This window comes from Columba livia, chromosome 2, assembly GCF_036013475.1.
Source record: "Columba livia isolate bColLiv1 breed racing homer chromosome 2, bColLiv1.pat.W.v2, whole genome shotgun sequence".
Taxonomy (NCBI): Eukaryota; Metazoa; Chordata; class Aves; order Columbiformes; family Columbidae; genus Columba; species Columba livia.
In genome coordinates, this window is record NC_088603.1 from 79,812,397 (window position 1) to 79,835,769 (window position 23,373).

The 23,373-nt window shown below is 40.2% G+C and overlaps 1 protein-coding gene across 5 annotated transcripts in view; it reads left to right on the forward strand.

Annotated features, from left to right (window-relative positions):
* The window catches only part of LOC102096149 (cadherin-6), a 110,009-nt gene that overhangs the window by 13,346 nt on the left and 73,290 nt on the right, over positions 1-23,373 (forward strand). The window contains exon 2 of one of the 5 annotated variants that reach the window (XM_065052603.1): positions 10,002-22,313. The exons of 3 other annotated variants lie outside the window; for them this stretch is intronic. The gene's annotated coding sequence lies outside the window, so the exon portion shown is untranslated. The remainder of the gene's footprint in view (positions 1-10,001; positions 22,314-23,373) is intronic. One more of the 5 variants, XM_065052604.1, reaches the window with a different exon arrangement.

Here is a 23,373-nt window from a genome sequence, read left to right on the forward strand (position 1 = left end):
ATTAGCAACACTCGAGGTTTCTATCTTATTCTTCCATTCTGACTGGAATTTTACCTAGTCACATTCTTAGGCCAAAGAGGACAAATACTATTCCACCATCTTCTAGGGAGCTGTAATGATTAACATGAGCTGAAAAAACAGACCAAGTAAGTAGAACAAAATGCATTAATAAATTATCAAAAGTGGACATGCCCGGGAACTGATACCAGTCAGCTCCCCCACTCTCTCGTCACTGCCCCATAAAAAATCCTCAGCTGTTTAGCCAGAGAGCAGGAGCGATATCATGGGTCTTCTGTGGCCAGTGACACAGCAAACAACAGCACAAGCAAATAGTTCATACTTAATCTGTGTGATTAATTATTTATCCAAACTATTCTACAGTAACATATTATTATTTATTTGTATGACATTAGGATCCACAGGTCCAAATTGCATGAAGCAGTGCTCTAACCTAATAGAGTCCCAGCTGGCAAATATGTTTAGAGAATCAGTCTTGGCTGCAGGATTATTTGACCAAAATGTGGCTAACTTCACAGGAAATCATATTAGAACAGAGTGGTTAAGTAAGTTCCACCCTGCAATAGATGTGAAAGTTAAATACATCAGTTATGCTTTTGTCCAATTAAAGCCCATTTATTAAAAAAAATACCTGAATGTCTACTATATTATGATTCATTCTGTAACCACTGGAATGATGTTAAAGTCTTCTGTGTACAGAATATTCAAGTGAAGTTAATGTGATTTCATCCTCTCAACGATGGCTTCTTGGTTCCCTGAAATGAGTCAGAATGCAAAAAAAAAAAAAAAAAAAGTGGGCCTGTCCATGACACACAAGAGTATCTTATGTAGAGGAACAACATGATATGAAACCTAGCATAAGGATATCACAATTCTTGGATGAAAGCAAGAAAATGAACTAGGAAATTAAAAGTATGGTATAAAACATTTGCTGGGAGCTCCTGGAGGTCAGTGGAGATCATAATATGTGCCATCAGCAGTCTTCAGGATAAATATGCCCTCAGTGTCACACACCTTTCCACTGTAGGATTGTTGCCAGGAAAATGGCCTCTTCTTTGTTGTTTGGTTTTTGTTTATTTTTTCATTTTATCTCAGTTCTGTGACTACACAGTCTGAACTACTCACTCATTAGTGCCTAGTTATATATAAGCTATTCAGCCTCAGTCAATAGCTGTTTTATGATTATCCCAGGTTGCTTCGTCCAGCAAGGATAACACACTTCTGTGGGAAATGTTGACTTTGTTCCACATGAGTTCACAATAGCATGCCACAGTTTGCAGATATGGACAAGATGTATGTGTAAAAAAACCTGCTAGATGAAAAAAATCTGTCAACACTTGGTTTGTACGCATCTCTCAACCTTTACTTTTGGATGTTCATTACTAATCAAGTTCCACCACACACGAACGTACTAAAATTTTCTCCTGTGGATGCAATTTCCAGGAGAACATGGATATCAGCTTGCAGCGGAGTATCAGCTGGCCTGAATACAAACCATAAAGCCAAATACCTTCTCACAATGAAAGAATAGAGACTGAACTGAGATCTATGTTGTACAAATGGCCTCATCTTGGGATGCCTGAAATAGGGAAATGCATGAAGTTGTGACCTCTTAACATCTGCTCCTGTCTTATCTGAATCTCTTCAAAAAGAGCAGAACCCCAGCCCTACATCCACACACTCCAGCTTTAAATGGGCTATTGGTACCCAGCTCTGCACTTTTCCACTTGAGTCTTTCTGCTGCTTCAACCCAGCTCTGAAATGTGTCGCTCCTGGTTAGCTTGTGTAAACAAAAAGCCCCAAATTAGCATTGCAAGCAACCATTGCCCTCAAAAAAACAGTAGTTTTTCTGTGCTCAGTGCATATTTGCCATCTGTTAATGAATTTAAATAAAGAGAAAAAATATCTGGGCCAAGTCCTTAATTGGAGTAAACCCATGTGTAACTCTAGTAACTTTAAGAAACTGTCATCATCTTTACAAGCAGATGAATGGACCTCTGTGACTGCAAAGCAGAGGATGCTTTGGAGCATTTAGGCTCTGCTTTGTTTCTGCCTGACTGAAAGGATGCCAAAAGGAGTGAGTATGTTTTCTCGAAGGTAGCCTTCTAGTTGTTGTCTGCTGCGCAGAATGGGGTGTATACACCTACACACTGCAAGCCTTCTGCACTTCTGGCTGCTTGGCTCTAGGCACAATTCATGTACCTTGTAATATAAATACTCAGATTTGCTTTCTCAGCTCTAACCCTTCCCATGCAAAGTCAGAAGCGTGGACACTGTGCCAAAAATAGGAGGCTGAACTCTAGCTCCTGCAGAAATGACATCATTAAAATCCAAAAGCAAAGAGGAAAAAGGGAAAAGGATGTGTGACCATCTCACACCAGAAAGGATATTTTGGTTGTCTGTGGGATTTTTCCTCTATCAGAATAAAACAAAACAAACAAAAAAAAAAAAAAACCTTAAAAGATTAAAATAACAACCCCAGTTCTTTCAGACTCAGAGGTGAGTATTTTAACCTGTCTCCTGCCTAGTATGAATAGAACGTGACAGCCTGGTTCATGCTACACCAATATTATTCAGGCCACTGGCACTGGGAAAAAATACAGGAGTGTCAAGGAAATAAATGTAGAATGATGCAAATTTATAAAGAATATTACTTCATTTTACTTCTAAAATTTTCTCTGCTTTCAAAAAGAAAAAGAAAGCCTCTTAGCATTTATCTTTTCCCCACACTACAGTGGATTGGTAAAAATCTCTGGGGGAGGGGTATCTGTGAACAGAACAGAACACCCTTCAAAAGCTTTTAACTAATGCTACTTGGACAAAGTAGTTCAGTGAGATGGTTTAAAAGGCTTCACAAGAGAAAGTTTGCACCTTCATGGCTCACCCTCACATACCTGTCTCTTTCAACGAACTGTTACTCTGCCATTGAGAGCACCTGGCTTGCTGGCTGGTATCACACACCTTTCAGTCTATTGATATCTATGTAGCTGGCATTCCTCAGGGGATTGGCAAACAGAGGGATTTTTTAAAGCCCTCTACTTTCAATGGCCCTACTCAAACCCCAGTTAAAAGAGATACCAGCAGTCAAAAGCACAGTTAGTACACCCAATGATTCTTCAGAGGACTGTGTAAGCAAAACAAGTATTTCTACTCCCTTTCATTTGGAAAATAAAAAATAGTAGGGGATTGTATTAATATCATCATCTGTTGAGAACTTTAATGGCACTGGCCTGTGAACCAGTAGAAAAAGTGGCGGCACTGCAGAATGACCTCTAGGCTCCTTGGCAAAGTGGGCTGAAGATATTCTCATTGCTGCTGTTTATCCATTATCTGTTCTGTGGACGAATAAAAGCCTTCACCTTCTGCAGCTGCCAGTGTCTACACTGCAGAAGCATTGCATCAGTAGAGAGATTTGAAAGAAAAAAAAAGCTCATCATTCCAAGGTAGCTGATTTGCCACGGAGGCAGGCACAGGAGATTCCTGAACTTTTGGGCCTCTGAGTTACTGGAAGAGCCTGTGTTTTCTCATATCTGCAGAGAGCTAAAGACAGGGGAATCTCTTATCTCAAGGAAGAATTTGCTTTTCTCCCACTCCAGTCATGCAGTGAAAGTGAATATACCTGATGTATTTAGGCCACATTTTTTAATCTTAAACTTTGACTTGAAATATCTCCTGCCATGGAGGGGGAACAGGAAAGAGAGTGGGGGGAGAAAGAGACACTCACAGTTTTGCAACCACCCATTAGAGATCAGTTTTTAAAAAAAAAAATTGATAACTCAAGGTTTAAGTGCCAGTGCCCTTCCTTTCATGAGTAATACTTACTCATGCTGAGTTTAATTTTTTTTTTTTATGAAGTGCATTTTACCACTACGTTTAAAAGTCTTTATACTCCAGAGCAGATCACTTGCAAATTTACAATGAAAAATTATTTCGTTAACCCAGTGGTGACTCATTTAAATAGGAGTTTACAGACCTGGACAACAGGGTTTGAGGGTTCTCTGAGTATTCACGGCTTTGCACACATGTACCTTAACAGAAGCACAGGCACACAAAAAAGACCATATGGTAGGCATTTGTAAATAGAGCAGATTTTGCCCTCACACAAATAGATGTCTATGCATCTAAAATACATATAGCTGTTCATTCCATGCAGACACCTTTTTCTTTTTCTAAAATATAAGTCACATCCAAGGCACAGCTTTATGTTTCAGTTCATCAGACAGGCAAATCCCTATTCTTCCAAGGGAATAGCAAAGCAAAAACAAATGAAATTTATAACAGCTGAAGACATGATCCTATTTTCTGTCATTTATACTGTCAGGTCAAATGACAGGACATACATTCACTCTTATCTACATTGGAGATCCTGGAAATATCTTCAATGGAATTCTATGGGTTTGGGAGGTTGAGATTTTACCTATAGATTTTAATGAAATTATTCTCAGCCTGTGTGACTAGTGTCAATTGATCAGGCCCTTATATTTTAGTTTTTTGGTAGCCTTTATTTCGTCTTCAAATCCACTGCATACGTCATTCATTGTTACCCACTCTTAGCATTCATTTTCCTTAAAGCTCTGACCTGTTAAGATAAACACGTTATTATGCAGGGATTTCAATTATCACTAAAAATTAAAATTCTTAGCACTTACGTATAATGAAATGCCTGAAAACATGAAGTATGCTAAGGGGAAAAAATATGGAAGAGCAATCTTAAGTTACTTTTAAGCTAGTCCAACTTATGATTTAGTTCAAGACTTGAGGTTGTCAATTCAGTTAACTAGTAGTTTATTACACTACTAATAAATTTCTCTCTCAGCATTTTGGAGCAAGGCAGATTTCAGAACTCTGTTCCTGTGGTCTCACTGGCTCGCCCATGTACAGTCTGGCTAAAGACACACAGATGCCTTTGTCACAAGCAACTGGATAAAATGGAATGTATCAAGTAAAGGTGAATGATAATGACTGTAACATTTAACACTTGCATGTTCTTCCGTGTTCAAGAGCTTTGCAAGCAGGAACTAATTACTATACATTCAGTAATAACGGCATGTTCAGAGAGAAGTTAAATTGTGTCCTTACTGTAATAAACTGCTATGCTGGGATAGGAGATCACAGGATTACAAGACAGAAGGAGGCAGCTTTAGCATAATGCCTCTGTAACCTCATGCACCCAGGTCCCGCACTGGAAACGGCACGAACTCCCACACAAACACTTGCTCTTTTTTTCAGAGAGGTTTATACCTTGACTATGCAGTCTCTGCTTCAGCTTTATCAGTGCAAAGGGGCTGCAGGGCTACAGGACCTTCTGGCTTTGTCTATTCATGACAAGACAGAGAAGAAGGGTTGGGAAAACACTCTTTAACTGTCACAAGTTTAAAGAAAGCTGACTAACCGCTGAAGAATTTTTCAGTTACATATTGCAGAGCAAGAGAGGCAAAATCCCCTCTTTGCTGCTCTGCTCATCCTGCTGTAGCAGAGTCATCTTGTGTTTTCTCCTTGAATTATGTGTTGTCACAAAGAATAAATGACTTGAGAAAAAAGAAATATAATTGCAGGGAAATAAAAAAAAAACAAAAACAACCAAACAGATTTGTCATATTAACCTGATCATAGCTACAGGTAATAGATAATCTCATTATTTCTCCTGTGGAAGAAAAGATAGCTTGTTTTGAAAACTTACTGATTTTTTTTTTTACATTTTTTTATGAAGTGACTAGCATACAAAAAAGAAAAAAGCATCATCTATGGATTTTTATATGTAGTTACTTATAGAAAAACTTTACACGGATAATTCACATTTCAATGTTGCCTCATTTTTTAAGTTGATCTAATAACCCTTTTCAGGAATTAAGTCCAGTACATGGAAAAGGTGGTGGCAGATGTATTCTAAGAGGCAACTGAATTGTGTGGGTTGTACTTTCCCTCTGCTGACCTGAGCTCTCTCCAGGCTCTCTGGGCCTGCCCTAGAGCTGCTCCTTGTGGGTAGCAGGACACAGTAATACAATTGCCGTTGCCCACCAGGGAACGACCAGGTCATTCTGGGTGAGAGGCAATTATCAGCCAGTGAAGTTTTTGGCATTAATCAAACTTTGGGAATGAGAAGGACGTTCTGTTGACTTGGCCAAGCTCCCAAACAACTGAAGCTTATGGCATTTCTGAGCTTATCCAGAACACATCATTGAAGGCAGTTTTGCTTTTCCTTGTAAGGGATGGTGTGTAGGTGAGTTTCCCTCTCCGTGGGTGCTCCAGGCATAGAAAAAGTATACAGCCACTAAATGGCAGTGGTAGGTATGGTAGTTACTGACAATGTTCAGAGTTATAGAAGAACACCCTTCTCCAACTTTAGTTGTTTGACATAAAATATTTATATTGAAATGCAAGCCCTGTAAAGTCCACTGATCACTGGTTCTAATTCAAGAGACAATGCATTTCTGAACCTCTTCAGGATTTATAATTAAGCTTTAGTGAAGGTGGATGTTACTAGTTTCATGGATGGTAACAGCTCAGGTTGTATTCCGTCTGCTGGTCATTGTTTAAGTAGTACTTGATGGTAGTTTCCCTCAGCTAAGATGCTGAACACCTTTTTCTTCTCTCAGCTTTCTAAAAATTAAGTGTAATTCGATTCCTGTGAATGTTAACCTGCAGATTACAATTCCAAATGGTGCTCATTTAAAGAGGTTATTATTCTTTATAAACAAACAAATAATAATAAAAAAAAAAGTTAGTCCTTTTTTCTCGGCAAGAAGCATGAGTAGTATTCTCCACCACTTACTCTGTGTTCAGTAAATCCCATAAAATGGGCAAATTCTTAAACCAATTTTTAAAGGTATTACAACACAATTTTACGTCAGATAACAGACATGCTGAAAACATATCTTTTTTTTTCTATTTTTTTTTCCCAAAACAATATCTATTTTTTTTTCTAAAACAGTATCTATTCAAACTAGGCTTTCGTAGTTAGCAAAGCAGTAAAAACATGGAAGGTATTAGATTATTGGCATAGTTAGCATAGCCACTGATTTATTTGACTACAAGAAATAGTTAATTTTCTGAAATGTTTTTTTTAAGAAAACAATAGCAAACAGAAGGTGTTTATACTCAGAAGCCTAGGGTAATGCATTTAACAGGAAAGAAAAAAAAAAGGCAAACACCAAGATGGGGTCAAAAAGAAACAAACAAAAAATCCCCAGCTACCCAAACAGACTGTGAAAAATGGGAATGATTAAAAAAACAGAACAAACAAACAAACAAACGAAAAAAAAAACTGATCAAAAAAACATCTGCATGCTGGTGTTTTTGAGTGCAACAACAGAATAAGAGGAAAAGCCCCATACATTTAAGAAGAAATGTGAGAAGCAAACAAATCAGAAAAAAAAAAAAAAAAAGAAGGAAAAATATGACTAAGTCAGAAAAAATCAGAGAAAGAAACAGATTGAATCTGTTTGTTCTTTCACAATGGAGCTTCTGCTAGTGACTGCATATTCAGCAGTGTGAATATTACAATTAAAGAATGTCAGCTCAAGCAAAATGTTTTAAAACCTTCTTAATAAGCAGATAAACTGCTTAAAAATACTGATTATATTAGGAAAAAGGGATGTGTGTGTTTTCTGTGTTTCAATTCCTTTCATCCACTATAACACATTTAAATAGCAAATGTCTCTCCCAGGCCATGCGTAATAGCAGTGTTGTTGATTTTGACACCGAGGTGATAAGCACATATTTTATGGAGGGGTTTGGTGCTGTGCTGCAGATCCCAGAGCTCACTGGTACCCACGCAAGGGTCAAGTCCAGCTCCCGGCAGAGCTGCCACAGCAGCAGCTAAGCGGTACCAGCCCTATGCCGGCTGGTTAGCTCTGCCCATCAGCAGGACAGATGAGATGAGGTGCAGAGCAGTCCTGGTGCGGCGGGGCTGCTGGCAGCCCCCGGAGGGCTCTGCATCGCTCTTTGCTGCACAGCCCTGAAGGCATGTTCTTACAAGTGCTGCAGACAAAGAGCATCGCTCTCTGGGATGGCGGGCAGCAAGCACTGTGCAGCACTTGATCCCAGGTTCAGACCAGAACGGGAGCACTTAAGAGTGAGCTCCTCAGCACTGTGAAATGTGGATGCAAGGCCAATGTAAACCTCTTTCACCTCTGGAGTTTGAAAGATTTTTAACACTTAATTGTAATTAAAGTGGCTGCTTCTTTCTGTAATAGCAAGGCAAAGCTAACAGGGTAATGGACAAAGGACAGTTAGAAGTGGAAAAAAAAAATAAATAATATTAGCTCTGGCAGGCACAGGTCAGGTCAGATGAGTCCAGTCTTGCAAATACTTATGCACAGATATATTTTAGAGACACAAATAGTCTCAAGCACTTGTGTGTATGTCCACTTGCTTAACATTCAGAGGTTTAAGGAAGATCTAATCATCACATGCAATGATCTTAAGGGAGATCATCATTACAATGTGGCTTAAACCCACAACCTTTTAAGTCTCTTTAAGATACTGTTCCAACAGAAATAAATCAAAGTTGGATGAACTGTGAAAAATGTCAGTTGAAAAATAACTGCTGATGTATATATTCATCCTGAGAGCACGGGAAAACATTTGTCATTTGGAAAGCCACTCTGAGCTTGCTTTTTTAAAGATACTCAAAAGTATCAGAGCATCTTTAGATTTTTGTCAGGTTCTACCTGTGAGGCTGTAGTGCACTTTTTCTCCCCATTGTGGCCAAGTTTCGTGTTGTGAGCAAGACAGTTCACCTGAGGTGTCATTACAAAGTGTGAGAAAATTGTCACCATAAATCATCAATGTGAAAATAAAGGCAGCCCCTGGGATTGCATGATTTCTTCTAAAATGTTCACCTTGCTATAAAGTATTCTGTAATCCAACTGGTTTCTGCCTTTTTCAGTTGCTAAAGTGCTGTTCTGCATTTCTAGGTTTCCAGAGAGTCACCATGGCAGTTAGACTGTTAACCCAACCTTGAAAAGCGAAAAACAGCACAGGCAACAGCCTGGTTATGAATCTGTAAACATTACCTCATCTGTTTCAGAGAAAATTTGACTCTCTTCCCCATTCATACAATGAGATACAAACTGCCACCTCCAATGTCAACTGCTTGGGTGCCGAAAACATTAAACAGGACAAAAAATCATGATAAAAAATCTAGAGTAATAAAACATATGTAACTGCAGCCTGCTGACATGATGATTAGATGATTTTTGAGTCATTCAAAGACAAAGCCAAATACATTTTTCTCACTGTATATGTTTAACTTTTTCTATATAGAAATCTCACGAAAAATGGCCAAACTGGAATTCAGCAGATAAGTAGAAAGAAATGCATTCCACTACATGTTTGTGTAACAGACTTACGCAATGTAATATGATGTACATCTAGACAAACAAAAGGCTTCACATTTAACAGAGAAGGTTTGAAGAACATACGTTTTAATAAAATCAGTGCTGAACATGAGTTTCCCTTCTCATTCTTTCATCCAATTGTTTCCTTTCCATGCTATAATAGTTTTATGTTTTGGTATCAGAAGATTATTTACCTTGTGTTCAGAGTCAATCTCTCTTTTCTCCACAGTCTGATCGTAACTACTTCGCTGCTATTTCTTACTCTGTTTTGTTGTAGGCTACTTAATTGGAAACAGTTAGATGGCCTAGATGTCTTATGGCAGAGAAAATAATGATCTTAAACTGTACTAAGCTCCCAGAAATATTTCAATTTATGCTAATTTCTGTGCTTCCAGCTGAGCTGTTTAGAGTTCTCAAAACGAAACAACCACCAAACTTTTTGTCACAGATAAATATTTTACTAGGTAACAGTGAAAGGATTAGTCCTTCTTTGTGTTTTAAAATGTGTATCACTGAAGGAGATACTTAAAAAAAAAAAAAAAAAAAAAAAAAAAACACAGACTTGTCAGTCTTTTCGACCATTAAACGAATCGCCTAGCTATATATCCCATCAAAACACCGATTTAATTTTTTTTTTTTAAGGTATCAGCGGACCGAGTCCGATTCAAGCTTAGTCCCGGGTCGGCGGTGTCTGCCAAGCCTGGAGCTCCCCCGCGTGGCGACCGGGGCCAGGACCGGGGCCGGGAGTCGGAGCGGGACCGGGAGCGGGACCGGAGCTGGGAGTGGGGCCGGAGCCGGGAGCCCAACCGGGGTCAGGGCCGAGGGCTGCGCCGGCCGCTGGGACGGGCTTCCTAGCACTTTCCGCTTAGAAATCTAGCACAAGAATTCTGCCGTGCCATCAGATACAAGCATGCGTCGTTAAACTTGACACTGCAGCACCGTTTTTAATTATTTTTTAAAAAGCCCAAACTTCTTTCCGCTGTTTTTACTGAGTCTAGTTTTGCTGCAAGGTTTTCTCCTAGAGTAATGAAAAAGGGAGAATAGATTCTTCCAGAGCGTAGTTTAGTAAGACTTTGGTGACCTGAGTCATTCTCTTGGGCTACGGCTCATCTCCAGCCCACAATCATCCCTGGAGGCTCTGGGCGTTGCAGATCTTTGGTGTGACTCAGTGGAGCCACGGATGCTGTGGCAATTGCAAGGCCAGGTCATGGCCCTTGTCAGAAGAAGAGGAGCTCCATGAAGGAGGGCTGTGTTGTCCTGGCAGGCAGATTGGTTAAACACAGCAAAGGCTGTTAGCACTGGCAGTGAGTGGGGGTCTAAAAATACGTCTTTCCATTGAGCATTTACAGTGGAGGCATCTAGCTGCAGGACAGAACGGCACTGTGGAAATGATTTAAAAGGTTTTTGCCACCAGCCATATGCTGCCATGCCACTATCAGCAGTTAGTATTGATAGAGTGCAATATTAAGTACAGTGCAAAATAGCCTGAAATTACTCAAACCAGTCTCCACTGAAGTATAAAATATGTGTGCAGGCTCTGTACTAGAGTGGCTGAGGACCATGGCCATATAGACCTCTCTGTTTGTAGGTGTAGGGACAAAAGCTTCCAACCAGGGTGCTGTGTTTGACCTTTTGGTCAGAGCCCTGCAGAGAAACCTGCATCATCTGACTACAACCCTTGCCTCAATAAGCTCCAGAGTCTATGTTTTAGGTCAGCCTGCACCCTCCATGAGGAGCAAAAGTGTGTCTTTGGCCCCTCTATACCACTTATATTAGCAACATACAGGTCACAAAGCATGGAGCAAAGCAAAAAAAAAAAATCACCAAGACAGCAAGTACAAAAAGTCACAAGGGTTGATAGCATCAACTCTTTCCCCAAGTTTTTCAGTATCCTTCTTTCGACACATCCAACAAGTCAGTGTGCTTTTATTTGGATACACTGCTGCTTCTTGCAGCTTCAATTTATATCCAGCTACTGTCATTTCAAAATCCCAGCTTTTGAATCACACATGAAAGTGCAGAGCTTAGAAAGTTTTCCTCAAACACCCCATGTTTTCTTTACTTTTTACTAGCCCCAGTGAGAGTACTGAAGGAGCACTATGTCATGATCAGTACTTTATGCCTGAGATCAAAGTCACAGTATAGTAATATGGACACGATTTTGCCCATCTATTTCTATATTTTGTTTTTTTTAATGGCTTGGTAACGTACTCATGCTGTTGAGTTACATTAATGGGGACTGAAAATGGGTTATCGGTTTAATGAATGAAAAATCAAATACCAAAAAGACCAGCCTCCAGCCAGCTAGGTCTCAAATATCAATCTTTGGCCTTAAATAATTCTGCTATTGTTATTCTCATTCCACAGTCAGACCCTGTTCGCATTAGTGAAGATTGACACCATTCCTCTAGTACAAACCTGCCCTCTCTCAGCCCTGGAAGGCTTATCCCAAAATAGGTGAACTCTCAGACTGAGCAGAGCTTTCCTAGCAGTTTTTGTATTACACTCCCTGCAGAGTGTATAAGTCAGGGTTTGGTCTAAAATGTCCTTTATCACCCTGTTGAATCCCTGCTGTGTTTAGCAGCTGGCACAACTTAAAATAGCCTTCAGGCTACTCCAAATATTGCTGAATTTCCTGGGAGCATAGCACTAGAAGGAATCATTTGGGGCATTGACTTCAGCTCTCCCATAATCACAAGTATCCACATAATAGACATCTAGTTTTCAGGAGTGCACATCACACTTCACCTTTCACTACATCCTGTAACCCACCTGAGACTTCAAGTAGAAGAGGCAGAAGCAGCTTAAAAATGGCAAAACCTTGCGATAAAGGAAAGGAAGATATCAAAGATATGGTCTGGCAGAAACTGACAGAGGACTAGTAGTATGTAAGGATGCCTTAAAGCCACCCTTAACCCTACCTTTGCTCCCCAAACTGCCCTTAAGCCACAACTTGGAATGAGTGAGGCTCCCCTGTGCTGCTTTTGTGCAGTGCTAACTTTGTAATGCTTTCTAGAAGTGCAAAGCACTGGCAAAAAGACTTGTGGCACTCATTTTAAAGCCCGAATGCTTTGTAACTGTGTAGGAATTTGAACCATATGGTTTCTGCTTGATCATGGAACGTCATACTGATGAGCTGAAAAACACATGATAAAATGGCTTCATTCAATATTGGCCAGCAGCACAATCACTGTGGTAATGTACTGCCCCAAGTCTTGTGTCCTTGTCAATGTTATCCCCGTATAAAACATAGGCTCGTGTGACACATGAATACTGTTCTACTCTCTTTATAATACATGAAAATCATAACTAAGAAACGCATTGTCTCAAATTGTACTTCTGCTTTTCCTACTTTCTTGCTACATTTCCACTAAAAAAAACACCACAGGCACATTTAATATCTTGATTATTTTAAGGGCCCACTGAAAAGAACTGTGATCCTGTCAGTCATTCTGGTTTCTTTTAATGAATAATTAAAAATATGAATGTAAAATATATTCAGAAATTGTTTTCAGGAGCTTGTCAGCTTTTCTATTGCTTACTAGTTAGATCGACAATTACATGTTATTGTTCACCTAATAAGCTTCTGTGCAATACTGGACACAGTGGCAAAGCTTCATGTTGTTTCCTAAAAAGGGAGTAATCCAAAAGCAATAATAATTCATTTTCTTCAGAAGTCTAGCTGTTTGCAAAAGTCTGGAAAAGTTTATGTCCTTATTTTCTAGTACATCTACAGTTCTGTGCTGCAGTTGAGCCAAAACAAGCATATCAAAATACACATTTTAGAGCACTGATAAGAACATGTCCAAGAAAATAGTCTCATCAGGGCACACACAGCTGTTGTTAGAATAAGTCATAATAAGGGAATGATCTTCAAAGTTCCTCATGTATGAAATATGAGATACAGCAACCAGAAGGTCTTAGGAAAATACTAAAAAAAAAAAGGTGTTGGCAGTATCTGTAACACGCAGGGACCCTGCCCCCGCTCCCATTTCCCCCTCTCCCTCACGCACTTGCAATATGTTGTAAGGGTGCAAGTGTGAAAAAGTACACATGAAGTTACTTGTAGGCAGTACAAAGACACTTGTCATTTTTTTTTGGTGTGCATATTTATTTTTGATGGCCAAGCATTATAATTTGGTTATTATCATGGAATGAACTGGGCAGTAGGTTTTGCACCCAGCACATTATTGTTTGTCCTGAAGTCTTGCAAAGGTAATAGAAATTAGGATATCACTTCAAGTGGATCATAGGGATCTAATTTTCCCTGTAATCTAAATTTAGTTTATGTCCTTGATACTGTGTTATACTGAAAGCTCTCCTCATACCCATCCTAATATAGCAATATACTGACAGTAGCTATTCATTCAAGCAAAACCTTACAAAAATCTATTTTATATAAGAATATGAATAGTTTCTGACTTTTTGACTTCTATAACAAAGCAAAAGTTCTTACACTGCATCGTTTCTTGGGAGGGGAGGGAGTGGGTTGGTAGGTTTTGTTTGGAATATTCTGACAGGTATATAATATTTCACACGCTGTATGGGCTTGACTTGTCTTTCCTATTTGTTTAACGCTGTGGGATCAGCAGAGACAAACATCATTTGTCAGATGTCTGCAAATTATAGTTCTCATTCATGTCACTGTTGTAGTGCCTGCTACCTTCTACTCTTCTGGCTGCTTTGCAGTACACCTCAAAACTCTAAGCTTCGTGGTCCCATGCCTAAATGCATAAATACAGAGGAGAGAAAATGTTGTTTTGTTTTATTTTGTTTTTAATGTATCAGGAATATGTACTGCAGGAACCACAGCAACACGTAATCCTGTTAAACCCAACTTCATCACTTTCCAAAAAGGAGTGGGACACATGTGTGGACACAAACAGCAGACCATGAATGAGAATGCCCCCAGGGTCCCCATGACTGCTTTTGGAAAGTCCATAATACCTCAGATTCTCAGAGTTCAAAGCAGTTTCTAACTGTAACAGATAAGGATCCCCACATGGAAAGCAGATTATCTCCACATCAGCCTATTGCTGGGATCTTTGACCATTCCTCTAGATGCTGGCCACCTTCAGAGAAGAAATACCAGACTAGATATGCCATGTGTTTGTTTGCAAAATGGCTCTAATTCTATGTTCCATATATTTTTTTTCCAGTGCTTCAGGAGTTCATATTCTGACTCAGGTTGAACTCTGCTGTAATAAAATAGCTGTGGTCTGGAAGTGTTATGATGCCCAGTCTCGTAATGCACCAGCTAGAAGAGACAGAAGAGCACAGATGTAGCAAATGCCACTGAACAGTATGCTCTCCAGTTACCTGGAGGCGTTATACTGTACAAAAGCATAATGTCGTCAAGCACTTGGGTGATTCAGCTCCTCCCCATCCTCAGTACTACCTTGTAAGAGGCATAATTGAGCTCTTTTTTCTGTTATTTTCAGATTTTTCTTCTATGTGTTTTTGTAAAGTCAAATAGGAAAATTAATAACGGCACATGAGTGCACCACAGAATAATGCTACTTAAGGACTGCTGTGCCCTTGGCTCCAATTAACCTTAGTGTTTGTTATAGACTGTAACCAGCTGCATCAATCACAGTTACTTTGGTTGAGGAAAAAAAAATCCATCATTATTGTAGCCCCACACAGATACATACATTATTTTCCTAAAGTATCATAATCCTCCACTTACCAAAGAGGGCCTGTGATAGCTGGGAGGAGATGAAACTCAATTTTCCTTCACATCTGCTTGATCCTTCAATATAATCAGCACCGCATGCACCAGGCAAGGTCACAAACTATGGCAATGTTCAGCACAACATGCAATCTCCCCATTCTAGTGCCATTAACTGCTCAGCAACCTCTCCTTCTCCATCCCACTGTTTTTAATCTGCTAGAGCACTTCAGAGCAGGAATGGGAGAGCTTGCCTCACAGACCCATTTCTAAGATTGCTGTCACAGACCACACTTTGAGAATGAGTCAGCACTGAGCCACTACCCCATTTGTTTCAGTGGAATAGGAAAAAGAACATCACAGTGGGATTTAATTTCAGGTCTGCTGGCCACCACCTGCATCTAGGAAGAGATTCTGATGGCACCAGCATTACAGGCATTGCAGTGTCTCCTCTGAATAATTTCCTAACACTTTGTCTACTTGTAGCTTATCTAGAGACAATGAGATCCAAATCAGAGTTTATTTTCTTCCTTTCATTTTTAAAAGCTCAGAGAGTCAGTGGTGCCATTGCCCTCTGTTACAAAGGCAGTTATTTGCAGAATTACATGGTCAACCATGCACTATGATTTTCTGAGAGACTATTTGTTTAACCTGCATTGCTTTGGCTGAATTTTTGATCAAAGCCTGTAGTCTGCTTGAACTAGAAATTAAAGCAGAGCATATATCACATGAGACAAGGGTGGGAGGTTCTGGTGAACCTCACCTAATATTATTTCATATGTCTCTTGTTGTGCTGTAGTTGCTTCCTGCATGAAAGCAGACCTTTCCCAAGCTACTTCCCTGCAGATATGATGGGTCAGATGCACTCCCCTTGGCTTTCCTCACCACCTCTCTCCCTGACACTCATCAGGCTCTCCTTCCACAGACCTCTCTCCCTCCCCAGCTCACAAGAGAGCACCTCAGTACTGCTCCGCCTTACTGTCCCTGTGTGAAGTTCTGCCACATGCAAGGGCTAGAATGTCCAAAAGTTAACTGATTACTTTGGAGTTGTTCTTCACTCAAACGAGGCAAGGTAAAAGCAAGAAGAAGCATTATGAAATAAGCAGGACAGGCCACAGGTGCACATAAGTGAAAAAGATAACCAAGTTCCTGTCTTCTGAGTAGCAACAGCAGCTCTAAATAGCTCGCTCTGTATGTATCCCCCTGATGAGCTGTCAGATACTTCACAGCCCTCTGGCTAAGGATTTGGTTCTTATGCAAACCTATGACTTCAGATTGCATTCATGCAAGAGGATCTGGGATTTTTATAGAACCAGATGCATCTTTTGGCAGGAGGTATATATGTGTGTGGTGTGTGTGTGGAGGGGGGTACATTGAAATTCAAATTCTCCTCTCCATTCTCTTTCCCTGCAAAGGAAATTGTTAACTCAGGGAAGACATTTGTGTCACCAGACCATCGTTTGTTTTTCCCAGTTTCAGAAATGCTATTGTACTTTGGGAATGACAAGGTGCAATGGTCTCCAGCATAGGTGATAAACAGAGTCACCCCACTTGGGGCTGGCCAACCCATTGTAGGACAAAATGTTCTTTGCCATTTGGCAGAGCAAAAATCTCAGTACAGAGCTTCTTCCCACATGGAGCCTTTCACCACACTTACAGATGTGTCACTGGAGAAGAACTAAGTCTGCCCTGAACTTGCAGAACAATCAGGAGAGTTCATTCAGCTTCTTCTCTACCTGGGTCGAACACAAAATGGCTGTTTGGAAGGAATAAGTTAAATAAACTTGCTGGAAACATACAACCATTTATTTCAATGAGTGAGAGATAAGATGCAGAAATCCATTCCTCACCTGTGATCCCTACTGTTTTTATGTGCACTGAAGAAGTACTTCTGTCAGCGTGATACCAGCCCATCATTTCTTAGATAATGATCAACATTTTCTCTGTTATGTTCTGCTTCTTAGACCTCAATTCAGCAAAGCATTCAGGTACATCTTTATCTTTAAGTCCGCTAGCAGCCTTCTGTAAAAGCATGCAGTTCGAAAGTGCTCTGCTAAATTGGGTCCTTCACAGAACTAAAGAGAAAGCTCACATGAGAGCAAAGCAGCCTTGCTTTCCTTCCAGTCACACTTGTTTTATTCGCTTGCTCTTGCTATGTACAGCTGTGGATTGCTGGCACTGTGCTTGGATGGAATTAGAGGGATTCACAGCTTCAAAGATGAGATGTGCCAGCCTTTAAAACAAGCTTGTATAAGCACAGGAAACAAAAGCATCCATGTAAACAAAGGGAGGCAATACACATATTCACACCTGAGCAAACATACACACTTTTGCATGCAGCCCTGTATCAGCAATTCTTCAACAGTTTATATAGCATTCACTGTATCTGCAGACATAGCTCTCATTTCTGCTATTGCTTTTCTCTTTGCTTTGTGATCAGAGAAACACTGAGGTTGAGCCTGCTAGTTTTCCAATGCACTGTAAAATGTATGAAGAGGTTTCAAAAGCTCTGACAGTGTCTCATCTATACTGAACTAGCATTATAGTTGTGCTCAGGGAGTGGAATACACTACAAATAATTGAATTCCTATTTTATTTTGTGTTACCCATGTGTTTTTTGAGGTTTTGTACTTTTTGCCTGTAAGCAAGGATTTGTCAGTTGTCTTGCTGAGATTTTGGTGGGAAGGGGAGAGGTTGCTTGATTTTTGAAAAGAAAATGAGATTTTAAAACACATCCTCTAATTCAAAAGATTCGTAATGTCCGTGTGTAATAATAGAGATCACAGGATCAGAAGTAGGAAAAAATCTTAATATTGCAAATATTGAGCATTTCTGAACTGTCTGCCACAAACGAACCACCAGCTGTCTCAATACTTCAGGGAGAGCAGTTTGCTTCCTTGTAGTCTTTACTACCTCAGCTCCTTTCCTACCTTGCCACTAACTACACCAAGAGTCAGCACCGTGTCCATGGCTGATATAAGAAGAGCTAGATTTTATTTCCTGCTTCATTACAGAGTGGCACATGCAAGTCACTGTGGAGGTGTTACCATCTTGGGGGCTACCCAGGGCCACCCTCAGTACCAGATAAATACTGATCCTGGATGCACAGCCAGAGTTCATGGACCCACTCATGTCTGAGCACACTTGGCTGACGGGTGCACTAGTTTGGTGTGATCTTGCATTATTCAGGTTCATTGTCATCCCCTTAGAGTTGTATAGGTTGACCTCATGTATGATCCCAAGTCCCATTTCCTTCAACGAGAGGTAGAAATGTTCAGCCCTAATCACGTTGGCTCAGGCTTGACACACTCTTATGTATGACATTTACAAAGATCTGATGTTACTTCAAGACACTTATGAAAGTCCCTGAGGGAGTTCATCCCTGGGAGTTAGATGCCTTCACAGGATGCAGAGAAGCCAGACGGGTGCCTAATTCCCATTAAGTTAACTCGTGCAAGTATTTTTATAAGTCCCCCTTGGCACTAATCCCTCTTGGCTTCCCTTCCCTCTTCTCCTTCTTCCTTCAATCTTTTAAATAAAGATAGCACTCAAAATAAAGATCTGTTACAAGGCTCCACTCAGTGCCTATAAAGTGCTTTTCAATTCTGGGAGAAGTGCCTAAGTGCACAGTATTCAGTGAAACTGGAAACAGTGGGGATTTTTATGGAGATGATGTGCACACTCTTTTCTATCAGACACATTCATCTCAGATTTCCCTGGTGTCAACATCGTACAACTAAAAGAGGGTGCTGAATCCCCAGGGCTCTCCATGCCTTTTGGCACTACAATTAAATCCCTCAAGTCTGATTCCCATTTCATCCATTTCTGCATGACTGAAGGAAGATATGTTGTTTGAGGTGTAAAAGAACAGGAGATATTTTAACTAAAGCAACATAGCTAAGTCTAAGTTATACTTTGTTATCTTCAAAGAGAAGACATAATATATAAAGCAACTGCATGACAAACAAAAAACACACAGAAGGACAGTAGGGAAGGGCAGAAGCACACAACCAACAAACCAGTAACTTGGTAACAGGCAGATAAAACACAACTGATTTGTTTATCAGACAATTCTGTTAACCTCTAATGCAACATTTAACCTGTTATAATTGAGCTTTCCATTTTGTTATTAGACCTTAATAGCTAAAATGGCATCTTGCAGACCAGGTCAGGAAATACAAGCAAGCGTAGAGGTTCGGGCACAATCCAGTTCCTTCATCTATTCTGCACAGAATCTGCATCAGGCCCCACTTTACAATGTAGCTGGTGTCCTTTTCCTTCATCCTCTTCTGGCTGTGCTGCACTGGTGAAGAGACACCACTCCTCCACCTTCAGGCCACCTTCCCATTGCTGTTCACACAGACTCACTCCTGGGAACCCACCCCACTTCCTTTGTGTCAAGGCTGTATAGGTTTGCTACAGATCTGCAAGTTACAGTGAGCTTATTTTGAATGAAATTAGTTAAGGCACAGTACAGCAAACAACCTCCTCTCCTGGCAAGGCGTACAGAGGAGTGTCTGGTGACAAAAAGGCTCTTAAACCAACACAGCTGCAACTGAGAGACAACATGTGGACAAGACATCGCTCCCCCATCTGTGCACATTTGGTTGTGTAAGGTAGAGCTGTGATGCAGTTTATGCTCTACTCATTTAGGCAGGAGCAGGGAAAATGAAAACAATCAGACAGGAGAGAGAACTTGAGCCAATGCTTCCCCTTTGCTACTGGGCCAAAGAAAGGCTGGAGAGGAGGCTTAGATGTGGTGATTAGGGCAGTCAGATAGACGGTCTGGGTGCTATGAATATTACAATATGTTACACAGCCTTAGCACAACAAATTGAGAAGGATCCAGCTCAGAAAGCCCCACCAGAGTTCAGTGGCTGGAGGTGGGAAGTGGACTTGAATGCTGTTCCAATCTGGTGGCCACTTTTTGATGTCCCAGCTGAGGCTCCTGAGGGGAATTAGAAAAAGGTTGGTTAAGCTTGTGAATCATGCCAAGTGTTAGCTGCTACATTGCCTGCCTGCATCAGATTTGCATAATTTTGCCCTTTCTCAATAGCAGAAGTGTATGCACCTGGAGGGTTTTGATGGCAGAAGCATGAGTGCCTGGGGAATTCTGGCACTGCCCAGGTCAGCTGGCAGCTGAGAAAAGGTTCAAAGGCTCTAAATGCTGAGCTTCAGGGCCCAAATTCTCTGTCCAGGAGAACTGATGCTATTGACTATTTTATTTCAGTAGTTGGACAAATATCACTCCCATAATTTGGCAGTTGCTTTCACAGTTCTCAACCCACTTTGTCCTCAAATGTCACCAATCCATTAAAAATCCCGCATGATAGCCATTCTTACTCCATTCCTTTCTCCCATTTTTTTCCTTCACAACATGTTTACCCGTTTTAAAAGGACCAATTAATAAAACTTGTTCCTAGAACTCTGCTGATTATGTAAGTTGAAACAGTTATCAGCCACATTTGAGAGAAAAAAAATATCAAATTACCTATGTTGCCAGCTAGTGCCAGAGCAGATTTGGTGCAACAAAATAAGTCACTCCATGGACATCCTTGTATCTGTAACATGATACCTTTTGTGAGATAGGGAAGGAAGAAGAAAAGTACCATTTGCTAATTGGAAATGGATTCCACCCTACACTTCTTGAACTCCGTGCAAGAAATCCTCTGAATTTAAATAGGTATAAGAAAAGAGCAAAAAACAATAAAGAATAAAGTATTATTTTCTGGCCAGTAAGAGGCTTTTACTAAAATATTATTGAGTAGTAACAAACAAACATGAAAGCTACAGAATTGCACTTGACATCAATGTCTTTTATTTAAATAAACAGACATGTTTGATTATTTGTAATCCAGTATAATCCACTGTGTAATGTTAAATATTTTAAGATAATTTTTCTTCCATTTGTTCTCAGCATGGTTGGCCTGAAGCCAAAATGTTGTTATTTTTAAAGGCAACACTCCACTAAGCATTTTGAATTTTTTTCATGTTGGCTCTTTTTTATAGCATTTTGAAACTGATTGTGCATCGCAAATTCACAAATGTTAAAAACAACTATGGCAGCATATATCTCTTGTGTACATAAACTCCTGGTCTCATTTCCCAGGGTTCTACTGCAGAAGGGATTCTACACAGTAGTAGCTAGGAGAAATAAAACAGACTTGTAAGTATGGAAAAACAGTTAAAATCCTGTTTTTATGCCAATAAAGCCAAAATGCAACCAGTTTCTCTCTGCACATCTGCTAGAGAAAGAGAAGCAGGTGGACTTCTTAAAACACTACAGGGATGAGGATGCCACTAGTGTAAGAACTGGGCTGAGCTTTAGCCAGGTCTGGAGAGGATCTGGGTTGTCTATGGGCTGAAACCAGTGCCTAGGTTTTACCACACAGTTTTGAATACACTGTTTAATGACATTTTGGAGCCAAAAGATGGAGAAGATCAATCTCTGCAAAAAACTCTTTTCTTCAGTAGAAGGTAACACAGCATTTTTTCTCTGTTAGCTTTTCATTCTGTGGGAGAGAGCACACTTTTGCTTCTCCTGGGGATGCAGCTAGCAGATAGAGTTTGCCATAATTATTCTGTTCCTCCTGATCCCAACAGGTATTTTTCACCCCACCCCACTGTCCTCCCCATGACAGGCTGCTGCGTCCCCTTCCATCTGCTGTTCTCAATCTCAGCACACTTCTGATCTTGAATTTAAATGCCCAGAATTAACCATGCCACATTTGAAAATCTGGGGCCAGGATCCAACATGTATTAGTTTGGCTTTTCACTCAGGTGGTATTTTGTCTCAAACAATGAAAACACGTTGTAAGTGCAGATTGGCTTTCACTGCATTCCAGCTCTGGGGTGGCTAGGACACAGGTTGTATTTCCAAATACTATTTGGCAAACATCAGACTAGAAACATGCTTTCCTGAATGAAAATGGAGATTCTCCAACAATCTCTCCTCTCCAGGAGCTGAGGCTTTAATTAAAATATCAATTATTGCAAGACTTGTAATGAAATTGGCAGTCGGTTGTGCTGAACATCTCACATTCCTGCCCTACTTGAACAGGCTTCTAAACAGGTAGCATTCCTTCTTTCTAAAACTTTCTGCAATGTAAAAAATAAGCTGCATGAGCAGCCCAATTCTCTTGCAAGATATTTGTGTAGACCTATAACCTCTTTCAGGGATTTCTTCTTAATTTGTATTCATTCACAACCGGCAGGGAGAATGAAAAGTGTGGCAGCAAGAAACTCATTCCAGGAGTACTGCAGCACCCTGCAGCTTAGCAAAGGTAATTTGTGTAGTTACAGTTCTTCTTTTATTGAACACATCTGCAGCAGTCATTGGATTGGGATGCTTCCTTTATGCCTCCTTGAGAGCTAGTATGTGTCCTGGGTACAAGGTTGACTTTGAAAAATGTTCATATAGCCTGTGACCAGCTATGGGAATATAAAAACCAGACTACTTTGATCCTATCAAACCACAGAAATACTACAATACACATACCAAAAAAAAAAAAAAAAAAAAGAGAGAGAGAAACAATAGAAAGGACTCATGGGTAAACAGCTATTTCTTTGTTATGATCTCACCCTAAAGATTTTCTCATTAAGACCTGATGTGGTTTGGTACAGAGGTGAGCTGGGGCATGGGTTTGGAGATCAAGCCCATAAGTAACAACAAGTAAGAAAAACAGTTTAAAAAATTGTTCAGAGCTTTTTCCCTTGTCTAAAATAGAATTTAAAGATTTTGCCCTTCTGCTATGAGGATGAAAATAAATTAGGAAACAACAGCCTCAAAGTGCAATTACAAGCAATTCAGGAAAAAAAAAATCATGACTAAAACAAGTGCAGCTGCAGGCAAAAGGCAGAAGAGGACCCCCAGACACAGCGTTGATGTTACCCAGCCAAAAGTACAAGGAATAGGGTTAGACACTCAAAGCGCTCATGGGATACTATCCTTTCACAGCAGCTGAAAGAGATGAGATGGCAGCACACACTCCCTTATAAACCCAAGGGGAAATTCTGTTTGACTGAGCCAAAGTTGTCTGCCACTCCTTTGCTGTTCCTCCCACGCTCTGAAATGTTCAGGAGTAAAATGGTGACCCATTCTACAGGGTGTTTCAAAAAGATGGACCCAGTTTCAAACGCCATTTCACGATGGCAACAGGTTACAATTACACAAAAACTTATATTTAGCAGTAATCTAGTGGCAATTGTTTGAAATTCTATGCTCTGTCCTTTCAAGTGGTAAGAGTTTCATTCAAGGGTGGTTCGTGGTTGCTGAGATATAGTGATTTCAAATTTGGTCTGTCTTTTTGAAATACCCTGTATAGTGCTTTGAAATTGGGTCCA